The sequence below is a fragment of the Toxorhynchites rutilus genome, chromosome 1, assembly GCF_029784135.1.
Source record: "Toxorhynchites rutilus septentrionalis strain SRP chromosome 1, ASM2978413v1, whole genome shotgun sequence".
Lineage (NCBI taxonomy): Eukaryota > Metazoa > Arthropoda > Insecta > Diptera > Culicidae > Toxorhynchites > Toxorhynchites rutilus.
In genome coordinates, this window is record NC_073744.1 from 77,244,727 (window position 1) to 77,260,871 (window position 16,145).

Here is a 16,145-nt window from a genome sequence, read left to right on the forward strand (position 1 = left end):
ACAAGTCACATATAAAATATTACTAGTATCGATGTTTGATTGAGTATGAACGGAACGTTAAATGTCAACTCAGTTCTTCTACAATGGTAGACATTCGTTTAGCCGCACCCTATTTTTCCTCAATATTTTTAAAAATAAGTCAATTCTTTGTACAGTTTTGCTCATGAAAGACGATTACTGCTTATTTTCATCGAATTCATTTAAAAAAAAGTATAAACTCACTTTTTGTTTTCTAAGTAATTCAAATATGTGGAATCAGGGTGGACATTCGTTTAGCCGCATTCTAAAATTTCAATAAAAGAAAATTTGTGCTGCAAATTTCGAGTCCAATTGGTAGCTAATATTTAGTCTGTCCAACTCCATTTCGGATCACTTTGAAAACTCGATTTGGCATCGAGTCAGGCAGCTGATAAAGTGTTGCCATATTGATTATAGCCCAACATTCCTGAATTACTGTCTTGAGACTGGACATGGACTTCTATTCAAGAAGGACAAGGACATTCCTTGTCGGCAAACCATGCCTTCGATTATTTGGAAACGTGGATCTATGCATAATCCTGCTGAAAAAATGACATCCTCGGTAGCGTTATTTTTAATATGGCCAATCAAAACGTCCTCCAGTAATTGAAGATACTTTTCGAAGTTCATTCGGGTGAAAATGAAACAAATGAGAAGCTTGCTGTGATAGGAAACGGCTCCCCACACTGTCAAACTTCCGCCACCGAAGTTTCGCTTCGATCTCACGGCATGCCGTTGACTTAAATTGTACCAATAGCAACTGTAACAGTCCGGACCATCCAAATTGAACTATTTTCGCTGGAAAACACAACATTTCTCCATTTTAGCTTCCATTCCATGTATTGCAGGGCGAAAATGAGATGGTTCTGCTTATGGGTGGCGGTCAGTTTCGGTTTCCCTCGAAGTTTCTTCCACATGATGTTTGGTGACTCATTCAAAATGCGCGCAATATGCCTCTTCGTTACTGGAACAACCGATTCTGCCTTAATGTATCAGCAGGACATCGTTTCCTGGTTACTTCGTGTCTTACTCGACCTTTAAGACGCAAAGTAACTTTGGTTTTTCCATTTGTTGGTCATTATATCCCATATTTCTGGCACTATTTAAAGAAATTCCGTACCACTTTCTCAGATAGACCAATTTTTGTTACGATCGAGCGATTAGAAAACTTTTGTTCACTTAATATCTCTATTATTTTCCGCCCCTCTCCCGTCAATAGAATACCTTTCGCCATTCTTTTAAATTCTACTTCCTACGTTGCACATCTAATATTTATCTTGTAAATTGAACATTCCCAAGTATTTTTCCAAAAAAACACAGATAGGCTTGGAGAGTATGCGAAAACTTGGTTTTTATGCCCTGCGGCTAAATGTATGTCTTAAATATGCTATCACTACAGCAAATAAGTATCCCGATAAACAGAACATTCCTAGTTGTTTTGTAAGTGTTTCAAGTTTTTTTTCAAGTGCGGCTAAACGAATGTCTATCACTGTATTCGAAACTTTATATGAAATGAGTAAAATTCATCATAGTCTTGTTGTCGTTACTGGTTTCGCCAGACATAATCAAACGTGCTCTTCATTTTTGTTTCATTTCTTTTGCGAAAATCATCCCTACCCAACGTCATTCGAAATAAAAACTCGGTGATGAGTTTTCCATCTCGACTTTTCAAATTAAAAGTCATTGTTTAAATCCGCATCGTGCTCCTCTCAGCATTGTGTACGACTTCAACGCACATTCAACGGTTTCGGCCGGCGCAATGTCGGATCCTGCGAATACACACACGCTCTCATCTAGCCGGCGTAGCAGTGGGATGGACTGCGGCATTCACGAAACCTCCAGAGGGTAGTGAAAATTCAATTACGCTAATAAAAATTCAATTATGTCATTGCAGCGAACCTTCTTTTTCGCCAGTGTCCCTCGCGACAGCGGGAACTCCGGCCGAAGCAGGGCTTCGATTTGAATAATTAAGAAGGAAATTTGCGCTTCACGCCCCGTCGCACTAGGATATGCATCCCGGGTGGCATTAGCTGTGACAATCCGGTATAATTGCCCCAAACCACCCATCTAGGTGCGGGGAGGTCGCGGTTTCTGGCGGTGGTTGTACACATGGTGAACATCCCCCGGGTCTGCCCCCTTGAAGAAATCACTCGAAGAAATTGATGCTAATTGATTGTCCCACCATTGCCGTTTTGGAAGTCGTCGCTTGAAAGCAAAAAAAAAATAGAAAAAAATAGAAAATAGAACCTTCGGCAACAGCGGAAAGCTTTTAGCGAAGCACGTCGTGGCAGCGAATGCACTCACATCATCTTCCCTATCAAGCGTGCTTCCTGCCATTCCCGAACAATTTAGATTTCCGCCTTTGCTCTTCCACGCAAGGATACACGCCATCCCATCCATTCATCCGGAGGAATGTTCCGGAAGATGCCATCATCCAATGGTTGATGCATTTCTGTGGATATTTTTTTGATCACCCTCCGGCTTTCGCAGGTCTTTGTTAGCATGTGGGCGGGGGCGGGCTCGGAGGGTTTGCTATTTCCCACCGAACACAAGTGAAACGAACTTGAGTGATCTGGCGTATGTCATCGCGTTCGTCCCTGCTGCACACGAACATGAGCGCCGAGCGACAGGAGGAGGGTCGGTGCTGCAGGAAACTTAAATTGCTTTCTTAAGAGTTACAAAGTTGGTGGTGGCGCTTTCTTTTCTCGCGGATGGGAGGATCACTGCGGAGGGGGGAACTGAATAATGGGAAACAATTGAAAGTCTATGTATCAGATGGAGGCAGCGCAAACGTGATGTGTGTTTCTATGCCCTTGGCAGTATAGTGTCCTTGGCGAGGCACGGATCGTGAGTGAAGAAACTATTGTGGAACGATGGAGTGATGTATATGCAGTTTTAATAGAATACGTTACGAGAGCGAACAATAATCAAATTAAACGAACACTTTGAATTGAACCAATTCCAGAATGTGTACAATTGTGTGACACATTGTATTATCCTTCAACCGTAAGCGAATCCACCGCGTTTCGACCATAATCGAGAAACGTTCAAGAAGCAATCAAATCCAATTTTCTCCCATCAGCCCTTTTGCCAGAAGCCAATCAGCGTTGGTCTAATTGAAATCGATCGGATTGTTTCATAAATTGATTATGATGCCGTTTTCCTTCCCATCCACCCAAATTGCAGCCGTTTCTTAGCGACGGTGCCGGTGCTTGAGGCAAAACATTTTACCATCTCCATCAACTCCTTCGCCATCGCCATCGCACAACACCACCAGGACAAAAACACTAATGTGCCAGAAATCGATCGAATCCCGCAAAATTGATCGCCCAAAGGAAACTTAGCGTTCGGAATCATTTTACTGATTCGATTTCAGACCCGGACGGGTGAGGATGGGTGAGGATGAGAGTGGATGCAGCTCGGCGCGACGAAGCAAAAACTTTGTCTATTTCTCCCCGACCGCCTGCCAAACGAAACTACACCATGTACAAAGTTTATCCCGCGGGATGTTTCTTTCCGTCGAACAAACTCAATAGACCCTCCCCACTCCACGATGTTACCCCTTCCACCGCAATCGTCACAATTGATTGATTCGAAACGCGAGAGACATCAAACGTGTGGCATCCTCTCAAGGCGCCCAAAGTGGGTGGGAGTGGGCTGCAACGGAGTGAATTTTTCAAATCATTGCTTGCTGCGCTATCGATGCGGTTCCCAGGGATTTGTTCATTTAATATTATTCCCATCATCCCTATTGGCGCTCCTTGTGAGGGACTCTTGCATTATATGTACATCAGTTAGTTCAGTCCCGCTGGAATGCTCGGTAGCGTTTACCAGCACTCTGATTGCTTCCGTGGATTAAAAGCGGATAAAACAAATAACCAAGCGTAACTGTTGTGGTGGACAGAACGGAGGTTGCGTCCCCAGGACATGGCCCCAAGAGATATGAGATAATTCTTATGCGGAACTATCTGGTCCCGGCGTTATTTCATTATCGCGGAGATTATTGTGTATTATCTTAAATGAAGTTTATCAATCGAGACATTCTTCTAGGAGTCAAACCCTACAAGTGTGACTTTCCGGATTTGAAATACGTGGCGAAAGTCGTACTGTTGGCTTTATGTTGGTGTTTTTCAGCTTCAGAACTTAATAACATTCATTTGACTGAAGTGTAAACAAACGATATTTTCATCGGATGGAAAATGTCAAAATTGTATCGGAAAAACGCTATTTGCGGGTAGTTTCATTGCATTTTTTATACAAAAGTGCAGTTGATACATTACACATTAACTTTATTTCATAAAACCGTGACATGTTTTCTGATTTGGCATGCTTACTGAAAGACGTAGTCCTACGTCAATAATTCAAGACATACAATTGGAAACTATTACGGTATCGACTTCAATTACTACGTTGGAACAGAACGCTGACGGAAAACCAACTGGAATGGAGAAAATACACGACAAGATAGTTTTACAGCATGACAATGCCAGAACCAAGGTTGTCAACTATAATTTTCAAATATTAGGAAGAAAGAAAATAACAATCAGGAAGAAATCGTTTTGTCTCAAATTCCGAATTTTTAAATTTTGTTGGCCATTAAACAGAGTCTCAGAACTCAAAGTGGTACTTTTTCGCAAAATTAATTTGATTTTCGGATACAATAGAGCTTTTTTTTAAAATTTGTCTACAATATAATTACAAATGGTGATAAACTAAAAAATATATTTAATTACATTTGTCTCAAACTCCGAACACTATTTTTTGTCACTGACTCAAATTCCGAACACTTTTGTCTCAAATTCTGAACAGCAAAAATGCAATTTAAACATGGTTCACAACGGTTTGGCAAAGTTTTAAAGGTTTGTTTTTCTTGAAAGCTGAGGAGATTTTACGTAAGATATCAAAAAATCAGAGATGTATTTTTTTTCGTTTTTGAGTTATTATTTTCCAAAGTTAAGATGTTTAGCTTGCTGTAGCTCAGTGGACTGAAAATATGAACATGGGAAATCCAATTTTTTTGCCAGTGTAATTTTTTTTAAAGAAGACCAGCTAATTCGCTCTGATTTGATATGTCGATCTACTGAATCGATTCACTAGCTCAAAAATTATGATGTTAGGGGGGAAATATAATTTCTCGAGCCACCCTAAGATGAAAATGGGCACCCTCATGAAAAAATAAAAAATAAGGGTCTAAAATTTTGTGATAAAGAACAAAACTACTAAATTTCATGAAAATCTGAGAACCACTTTATCGGTTTGGCATGGAATGGCAGTTTCGATCAGGTAAAGACATCACTAACATCACATCTTACAACTAGAATCTTCAAATATCACGAGTTTCAGTCCATTTTACTTATAATAGCCAGTTTTCTTTCACCTTTACGTTTAAATATTACTTTTTATCTTGAAATAAGACATATTTGAAACATAAGACAATTTTTTTTCAAACTTTATATAATGAAGTTTAGCATTGTACATAATCGAATCATTTATAATCGAGTCCGACCTGTTTTTTAGGTTTTTTAGGTTTTTTAGGTTTTGTTATTGTTGCTTTTGTTGAAAACCTGACTAAAAAAAACAATTCTGCTCTCGTTGGTTTGCGCCTGCGACCTACGTTTTGCAAGGAAAGAGCTTATAAACATTTGTTTACAAGTGGTGTTAAGTCTTTATTTATTGTTGTTCCAGAATTGTCATGTCCTTGTATCCCAATTTGCGAACTATTGCTGTATTTGCATTAAAATTGTTTGTTCAAACATCTACAGTTCGGAATTTGATTTATTGGATTTATTAAAATTCTGAAGATTTTTGCATGAAATAATGTTTTTCCATTAATTTATAGTAGATTCACATCTCTTATAGCACTTAAGGGGGTAGTATACTATGGAAACTTGAAAAAATTAAAAAAAAAAACACCTGGGATGTCTACTTTACTGTAGTTTTTGTCTCAGGTTTGTCCGATGCTCCGTTCCAAAGTTACAAGCCAATTAGTGGACCTAAATCTTCGCGTAATGAGCGCGAAATTCTCTGGGTTGCCTTCTCAAGTGAAAATTTTCATTATCTTAAAACAAATTAAGCGCGGACAGAACAAAATGTTTCAAGATAATAATAAATTTCGACGTTTCATACATGCGGCATCAAAATTTTTATTTAAACCCCCGATTTTATGTACTCCCTTGGGTGATTTTTCGGTTTTCAAAAAACTCAAACTTCGACGTCTGCGACTCTTGAAAATGAAGTCCGATAGACCTTATATTTTGCATAGATTATTTTATCATGCAAATCAACATTTCGCCTATGAAAAATTCAAAGTCAAAACTGTGAATTTTTCAACTACGGGTCGCTCAAATATTTCGTAACAAAAATTTTCTACTTCCTCTTCCCTACATAAAACTGTTTAAACATATTTCGATTTATTTTTTAAACAAGACTCTACAAGACATCCCCCATTCCCTTTCAGAGTTCAGTAATTCAAAAGCTAATAATTCTGAATAATGGGTACAATTTAATTTTTTAGACCATCGTTGCACTTTAAAAAATCCTAACTTCAAAACGGGAAAAAAATACCTCCCTGATTTTTGGATATGTTATGTAGAAAAATCTCAGCTCTCCAGAAAAAATTATAAACAAACATAGTTCCCTTGGTCCGTAGACCATGAAAACCATAAAAACAAATACAATCAATAATTATGAAAACAAAATCCAATTTTTTTGCAAGTGTAATAATATTTAAAAGAATTTTGAATTGGTTCATTGCCTATAGTTTGGTATATCGATCATCTAAATTGGTTCAGTAGTTTTAAAGTTATGAATTTTTGAAAAATTCATTTTTGAAAAAAAGAGTAAAAAGCTGATTTTTCGGACCAGCCTATAATGGAAATGATCACCCTAATGAAAACAAATAAAAAAAATACGGGTCTAATGTTTTGGGACAAAGAATAAAATTACCACTTTTCGTGAAAATCTGAGAACCACTATATCGGTTTGTCATGGAATGGCTATATATGATCAAAATTGATATGGTGTTCGTTTCTCACGATTTAACTCAAGAACGGAGCAACGGATTTAAACAGTCATTGTCAGGTTTGATGCGTTTTAGTCTGCGTCAGGTTTATGTGCCCAAAAAGCTATGAAAAACATTCGGAAGGATGGAAAATTGGAAAGTCATTTTTTGTAGCTAATTTTGTATCTATATAAATAAAACAGGAAGGCCAAGTGTGTTAGTAAACGGAGAATCCGAGGAAGGGATGGTCCGATTTGAACTGTCTTTATTTTGATGTATTCGTCTCTTTCCATATCCCAAAAAGAAGGTCGGAAAATTCGGAAAATTGAATTCCTATATGGTCTACATTTACATCATGGTAAATGTTATTTGCATAGTAAGAAAATGTGAATGTTCGAAAGAATCCATATAAAAAAGTAGAAGGGTCTGAGACTAGGGGCACGGACGGAAGTTTGACGTAGGACTGTGATTGTTCAGAACACTTGGTTATTTTAAATGTAATTTTTTTCATTGTTCAGAAATCTGTTAGTTTAACTCTTTTGGAACTCTAAATAGTAGCACTAGAAAGAGCCGTTTATTGTATGTACTCATAACCTTCAAATGGTTTGTAACGAACAAAGAAAGACAATAAGCTTCTGGCAGGAAGTTCAACTGTCCAACTGAAAATGATTAATGAATGGTGGATTTTTTTTAATTCTTTATTTGAGAGGTTTTCAGCCTCCTGGGCTGGTTCGCCAGGTGAATGGTGGAATGGTAGATGAAGTATATGTGAATCGGTAAACAAAAAAAAATATATCGTCATTGATTACATTGAATATGAACTTTATGGGGAAGAAACGAAAAAACAAGTTGAAAATATTCTCGATTCCGTGATATTTTGAGGTAAAATACACATGAAATCATGAAGTTGCTTTATTTTTAATGAATAGCCTTCGCATAATCGCTGCCTCCTCCTAATTAATGAACGATCACTGTATGAGTAACACTTTCTTCTTTGCTTTGATAAAAACTTGCATGAAGTTTGAGTGATGCATGCCATCTTGCATATGATTACTTTAACATCTTGCCTATTAACATTGTTGAACTATGTTTACCTCTATCTATAGAGAGAAGAAAGTTAGATTTTTTATTTCATCGAAAATGTTGGTCACCCTATTTTTGGCAACATGAAAATGAGCGCTCTATTATCTGTAACAACTTTGTCGAAGATAGTTTTCGCCTAGAGAATAACTATCGAGCCTTAAGTGCTAATTGCCACTTAAATGCATCTCCTGGACCATTGTGTAGTGTTTAAATCCGGAGACACCTGCGATCTTTCGAACTATCGACCGATTCACACATTATCTGTTCTCAACAAAATTTAGTTTCGCTCTGTACTAGCTTACGCCAGAGAATTATTCCTATTTTAGGACAGCGTGATACTCAAACAATTATGTTTGTACACAATACTCTGCACAATAGCACTTTTCATCATAACATAAATTTCTCGACCCGAGTGAACCTTCCGAATACGAGAAACGCGAGGGAGTTAACGAGAAGTAGAGCATATACAAACTTGGGTTTCAAGCGCATTATGAGCTATGGTCTGTTGAAATTCAACTTTCTTCCCAATAATTTGAAGGCAATTACCAATGAAAATATCTTCGAAAGTAAGCTGAAACATCATATAATCAGAAACTTCAATGAGTATATTATTCGAATGTGTCAACCAATTTTGACTTTATCAATTTGTTCTTTTTTATTGTTAAATTTGTAGATCTTTCAGTTAATTTTATCTATTCGTTCATTTTTGTTCTGTATTCATGTATTGTAAATCAGTTTAAAATATATTCCAAAGCCATAAATGTTATCACTGTTTTTTGTTTTTTTTTTAAATTTTGGGTGAATCCTTTCAAAGGGTCTAGGTTCCACTGGGATTCCATTCAGTTTAGTAGTTATTAGTTTACACTCCGCATTTCTTCTTTTTCTGTATAATGTTAATCATTCTTGTTTATCGAACGAAGTTTGTTGCTAGATTTTTTTGCTCGATGGGGAGTGTATCAACCATCAATTCCGCCGAAAATAAAATCGAGAAAACTGGGAAGTAGGTGAACGCTCTCAATAAAAAGCACACTTACATCGAAATCGCAACTTTTACACCCCCACCCGGACTGCACTTCATTTCTTTTTACGTGGAATAGTTTTTTACCGCTGGCAAGACCAGATTCGAAAGTTCGGGTGTATTTTATATTATTATAACTTTACCCGTTCTTTTTCGGGTTTTTTTTTATTGTTCTGCCCCTGACTGGCTGTCGCTTCGAAACTGCTGCTGCTGCTTTTGAAATGTTCCATCATTGACTCAAGCTACCCACTTTGGGCGAATCCATCGAGAGAATGTCGATGGAATGCTGGTTTTGCGCTGTGCCAACCAACAACGGTGGTGGAAGCTGTATCTACGCTTCGGCAACGGAATATTGCAATTGTAATCATCTCCCTGCCAACAACGTGAAATCCAGCACCAATGCGGTGGTGAAATACGGTCGGGTTAACTTTGAGCATTTGCTAAATTCCATTTATTGAGTCGAGCTCCGTTTTGGTGTAAACAAAAACTTTACCAAACTTCTAGAGTCAATGGGTTTGCAGGTTGCAATAAGCACTCGTTTGCGGGGAATTTATTTACATCTGCTGATAAACAATCATTCGTTTGCATTAATGGTGGGAGATTGATTCAGAATGTACAAGAAACTTATACTAGGTTGTTCAAAAATTTGTTTATTTTTTTTTGTAAACCGTGCTATTGGGTTTGTTATTTGATTTTTGTATACTCGCGAGCGCCGCGGTTGAATCAAACATTAGTCATCCATGAACGGTTGAAGATTTCTTGATTTCTTGGGTTGGCAAGAAACTGTGTCAGGTAAACTTATTTCTGTGCTCACCTTATTTTCTCAAATAGACGGCGGGTGATCCAATCTTGCACTAATCGCCTCACATCACGACCGATATGAGTGCTCATCAATCTTTGTTGATACGATCTGCGGACGAATCCAACTGCTAAGAAATAAACACCGAAAGTGGTCTGATGATACAGAAATAGAAAAGTAAATGGGTACTGGAGAAGTTTATCCGCCGGCCAATGACTCCCAATCTTATCGCCATCATCGGGGCGGGGAGACAAATAACCCCACTCAGAATAAGCTGACAGAAATTTTCCCATCGTTCTTACCTAATTCGGAAGATAATCTATAATAGATTCGCAGTGAGCACTCACCTCTTGCTCTTGCTGGGAGACATCCAAAGAAAACAAGACATCCCACCGACAGTCGGTCCTAGCCGAGACAGTTGGGAAACTGTCAATCTCTATGATTACCTCTCTCTGTCCCCTATCATTTCCCCTCCTTCCCCAAAAAAAAACTGAGGAAATGCTTCAAGGGATCTCCTAATCAACCCACGCCCAAACCAGACTTGCGGTCCCTTTTTGCGGGTCACTCGAGGTATCCAAGGGGGAGAGAGAGAAACAAACCAGAGGAAACTTTTTCAATTTGAGCACCCATTTTGGAGAATCTCGATTGTATCGAACGTGGTGTAGGCGTTTGAGTGCGCAAATTAATCGCAAACTGTGGCAAAAGATACACACAGTCCGAGGCGGCTGGAGTCTGTCATTTGCTCGTTTTTCGAATGATTCCTCTCCCTCCGTTCGGTATTATGAGTGATTGCAAAACTTTTCTATGCACACTCTGACTTTGTTGTTGTTTTTGTTATTTCTACTTCGGTGAAGGTCGCCTAGTCGGAAAATGGAAAACGGAGACCATTTCTAGAATTATTAAGCTTTAGTTTGGGCCGAGCGGGAATTGGGCGAGAACGAGTTGGGGAAGGTGATGGGCGACAAATCAGTGATAATTGATAATTTAATTTCGAAGTAATTCGGAGACAAACGGCAGAAAATGATAACGCTATTTGGTTGGGTGAACATTAATAAAAGAGAATCCAAACACAGAGGATTCCCTCAAACCTTAAATCACCTTAATCACCTCAAACTTTTGGATTTATTGGATGCTTTTTCGTTAGTCATTCAACATTCTGTCAAATATATATTGTGGGCCAAAATTGATCGGACATGATCGAAGTTTTTGGAAATTTGAATAAAACTTGAATAATTAATTTGCACACCTTCTGAAACCCTCCTACCAATTTACGATTTTTTGGTTTTTCTGGTGAATGTCTGTGAATTTGATGAGTGTTCCTCCATGATTTATCAATTTATGTTTATTTATCTCGTTACCATCGAAAATACTTTATATCTTTTCTTGTGATTTCATATGCTGAATTATAAAAAAGGGTAAAAAATTATGCAAAAAAAGTTTATTCATCTCCAAACGGATACTACGATTTTAGTATGTTTTACAGAGCTTGAGTGTGTGTTCTGCAACTTTCTCGAATCTAAACATTGTGTCTAGTAGCCATTTAGTGCTCTTGAGGTTTTCGTGCTCAAAAGTTCTTTGTTGCAAAATGTCCAAAAAGCACAAATTTTTATCTGCATCCGAAATTTGATTATTGAACATCACAAAACTGCTACCGTGATACAGCCGATATTGTCCAGCTTCAAAAAGATACGGCGGCGTGAAGAAGGCGGCGCTGGACCGGGGACTATCCGTTCCGAAAATTGCCGAAACAGATTGAAAGCGAGTTTCCCATTCAACTGACATCACAATTCGTACGAAATCGTCTTCATAAGAAAGGTCTTAAGAGCATAGTAGCACTCAAGAAGCCATGGTTGTCCGCGAAAAATATAAAAAAAAATGAAGTGGACCCAGGACCACATTTCATGGGCCAGTGATGAACTTGAATAAGGTGATTTGGTCAGACGAGATGAAAGTAATGCTATTTGGGTCTGATGGTATCGCAAGAAAATGGCGGCGAACCGATGATGGTTTGAAAAAGGGGCATTGAGTTTTCAACCAACTGAGTACGGTTTCGATTTTTTTCTGCAGGTAGAATCATGATGTGGGGATCTATGGCTACATCCGGCGCTGGAGAACTTGAGTTCATCGATGGAATCATGACCAGGGAGGTTTATTTGGACATTTTGAACCGAAAACTATCAGCGTCTGCACAAAAGCTAAAAGTTGGGGCGCAGATGTACGTTTCAACAAGACGGAGACCTGAAGCGTATTAATATTATGGAATGGCCAGCACAGTCTCCCGACCTTAATCCGATCGAGCATCTCTGGTCAATTTTAAAATTTGGCTCCATAAGCAAAAACCAACAAGGATAAAATTACCCCGGAAATAATTGCTAACGTTGTTGAGTCGATGCCTCGACGATGTCGAGCAGTTATTGAAGCCAAAGAGGGTCACACGAAGTACTAAAACTATGTGAGCCAGAGAGATGGATATACTTTTTTTCGTTTTTTAACTTTTTTTCCGACATCATGTCTCAAAAGCTAGAGAATTTATTTTTTGCTTTGAACTCGCATGAATTGTCTTTGTTTTTACACAAATAATAATAAACTGAACAACAATTAACCGTGTTTCAATTTTGTGGTGGTTTTTTGGAAAAAAACTAATTTTTCACTCGGGGTGGATAAACTTTTTTTTGCATACTGTACACCACACAGTGGTCTGTGTATCTGGTTAGTGTATCTGGGATGTGGCGATTAACAGACAGTTGATAAAGAGATTAGCCTCGAGTTCACTAATACTGTTACATGAGTTATTTCGTGACTGTACCTGAATTCAGAAGTGTAAAATGACTCCCAGAGAAGAAACAACGCAAATTTTGCGATGTAATGTAATAATACTTCACAAACGTGGTGCAACAATCCATAAGATCGCAAAACTTTACTGCTTCCGGCTAGATCAACGGTATCGAACATCATTTCCCGACACAAGATTATCGGTAGCACCGAATATCGACGAAGAACTGGACGCAAACCGATCTTGTCGGAGCTAAACAAAAAGCCAGAGTTGTGAATCCGTTCGGTTTTTAAGTGTCTGCAAGTTGGCGGCGCAAATGCAATCAATCGTCGGAGAGCCTGTTTATGTATGTTTATATATAGCTGGATAAAGCATCATAAATACTAATAAAAGCTGGTGAACAGACAACCTCTGGCGAGATTGTTGCATGCGAATGTTTTTGTTAAATTTCAAACGGACTTCAACTCGATTTTAAAAGTTAAATCGTTTGTAATCAAATCAACTGAAACAGAATGCAATTATCAAGGTAAGTAGAGAATATTTTAATGAAAAAGTGGCGTGGTTCTAATAAGACTCCTGAGAAACAGGGGAAGTTGAGTTTGCAAAGAAATAAAAAAAAAATGACATCAAAATTCAAACTTTAGATGTCGTTTTAAAGGTGCTGCTCTTTGAGGACATATATGACTCAGGTGCAGCTTCCTGCAGTTTTAAAATATATTCAATTATTTGTATGTCAGCGCTAATTCATCAAATTTTTGAAAAGTTGGTGAAAAGTAGTGAGAATAACGTTTTCGTTGCGTTTTCTGCTATATGATCACTCATCTAAATTTCTACAATTTATGTCACACGTACTGTTCTAAACTCAACGGAATGTGGAATGATTGTTATCGAGGAAAATAAACTATTCATGTAGAAACATAAAATGTGGCTGCAGTCACCAATTCTGTTGCCCAGTTCCGAAGAGATTAACGAAAAACCAACTGAAACAACAACCTGCGGACGTACTCACAAGGATTTGGAGAGTTTCCCGAGCAAAACAAAAAGACAGCGAGTAGCAGAACCAGTTTCTAATAACGCCCCAGAAGACCTAGCTTTTGCTGCAAACATTTTTGGGAATTCAACTTTACTAAATGAAGATATCAACAAGTGCTTAACGCCTGCTCAAGCACTGGTTCTTTTTGTAGACTTGGATCTGACGGACCGGAAGTATATTGCGCTTCGAGAAGTGGTGAACACTTACAAAAGTGGGCCACTCCTAAGGAGATGAACAGCGTCCACGAGAAGTCCGATAATTCAGGAAACTTCTGGTTCGGTTTATCGATTCTGCATTGCTGGATCAAATCCTCAAATTTTGCCTTATTCATTTCAAAATTTGAGAGAAAAGTATCTGATTTTTTTATTTTTAGACGTGAACGTAACGTGTTCGAGGAGAAGCTAACAACAAAGGTTACGAGGAATGCAAGAAACGTATTCATAGTATGACCAACGGCGGAAACACCGCGCGAAGATTTGTAAATTTCATAACATTTTGTGCCATTTTGTTAATTAAATCCAGCGGCAAGCAAATTAATATTACAAAATATCTAGCATTGTTTATGGAGACAACACAACTCTAGATAGCTTTTATAGTTGGTACTACATGCCTTTGACTGTACACAGGCTTTTGATACACAAAGCCAACATTATTTTAATTTACCCATCGGCGACCATTCTGAAGAGGCCTTGAAAGCTACTCATAAAATCATCAGAAAAACGCATTTCAATCACACGAAGAAACCTTCCCGAGTCAACTAAAAAGAAGATCTATTGAGATCATTGCTCTTAAACGCCTATCCATTAGTCATCAGCTTTTAAGCAACGAAGAATTATCTCAGTATTTCTTAAAAATGAGAAATACTGAGATAATTCTCATTTTGACATTGATGCAATAAATGTGCAATTAATGTCAGTAATGTGTATCCGAAAAGATCAGCACTTTTCATTTTTGACGAAGTTTTTTCACATAAGACACTTATGAGATTATTCAAATGACATGCAAACAGTGATGCTGATCTTAAAAACAACTACTTCAACATCATTCAAACCAGTAGTTAGTGAAATAATGATTTCTGCGTATCCAAAATGATCAAAACTATTCACTTTAGATAAACGAAGATTTTCTCGCTTGAGACACTTATGCGATTATTCAAATGACATGAGACAATAGTGCAAACAGAAGTTCTGATGCTCATGAACAACTTTTCTCATCACACCAAAGGGTCAGTTATGGTTTGGGTGGTATGTTCCATGCTGGAGTAGCATCTATGGAATTCATTGAAAGGATGAAGTACAAGGAAGACTACAGAGATATTCTGTAGCGTAATATCACCAAATCAACCAAAAAGTACCGGCTCGGTAGCAACTTCACGTTCATGCACGACAATGATCCCAATCTTAAGTCGAGGCTTGTGACCGATTTTTTGGAGGAAATCAGCATAAATATACTGGACTATCCGCTCCAAAGTCAGACTTAAACCAAATTGAGCATTTTCATTTTCAGCATGGAAAGCAGAAAGCATGGAAGTCCAGGAAATACACGAAATCTGGTTGAATGCCCAACTGAATTTCTAACTGAAATAATGTTATCTATTTTCTTAGTCCGATGAATTGCGCACATGAATTTGTGAATTCTCTGTTGTTCTTGTTCCCTTTCCTTTTTTTACATGGAATTATCAACTGTGTCCATGTAAATTTGAAGAAAAATTCAATAAACAAACAAAAAAATGTGACATAAACTGTAAAAGGTTTGCTGAAATGACACGAATTTTCGATTAATTTTGCATCACATGAATTACCAAGAATTTGTGATTTTAACTGTTTCTACTGAACATTTTTCAATTTGTTTTTAAACGGTACTACTTTCAGTGGTTTTAATATCAATTTTGAACGCGATCTGTCATTTAGTTTGTTTACAGCGTCATTAAGAACAGGTTATCTTTTTTTGTGATATGGATCATTCTATTGATCAAAGATATTGTGCAAAATGTTGTGTTGCAAAAAAATTTCTTGTGCAGAAGTGTTGAAAATGATGCAGAATACATTCGGTCACTCAACTATGTCGAAAACTCAGGTGGATGAATGGTATACGGCATTCAAAGACGAGAAGATATGAACGTTTTAAATACACAGGGTTTTCTATTTCGGGCTTCCGAAAGTATACAATCCTGCACTGACAACCGTTTGACATAGCTGTCAACCAAAGCGTCATATCGTTAGTTGATTGTCTGCCATTTTACAATATGGATCGTTTAAGCATCGCACAACGTGTTAATTTTGTTAAATTATATTACAAAAATGATGAAAAACCGGCAAATGTTTTTCGAGCATTACGGACGGATTTTGGTCGTCATGGACGGCCTATAGAGCACACAATCGCTAATGTAGTGCGTAAATTCGAACAAACTGGATCCGTAGC

General features: G+C 37.8%; 1 protein-coding gene across 12 annotated transcripts in view; it reads right to left on the minus strand.

Moving 5' to 3' along the window:
- LOC129762307 (complexin) overlaps nucleotides 1–16,145 on the minus strand; it is a 727,632-nt gene that overhangs the window by 165,925 nt on the left and 545,562 nt on the right. The gene's annotated exons all lie outside the window — the stretch shown is intronic.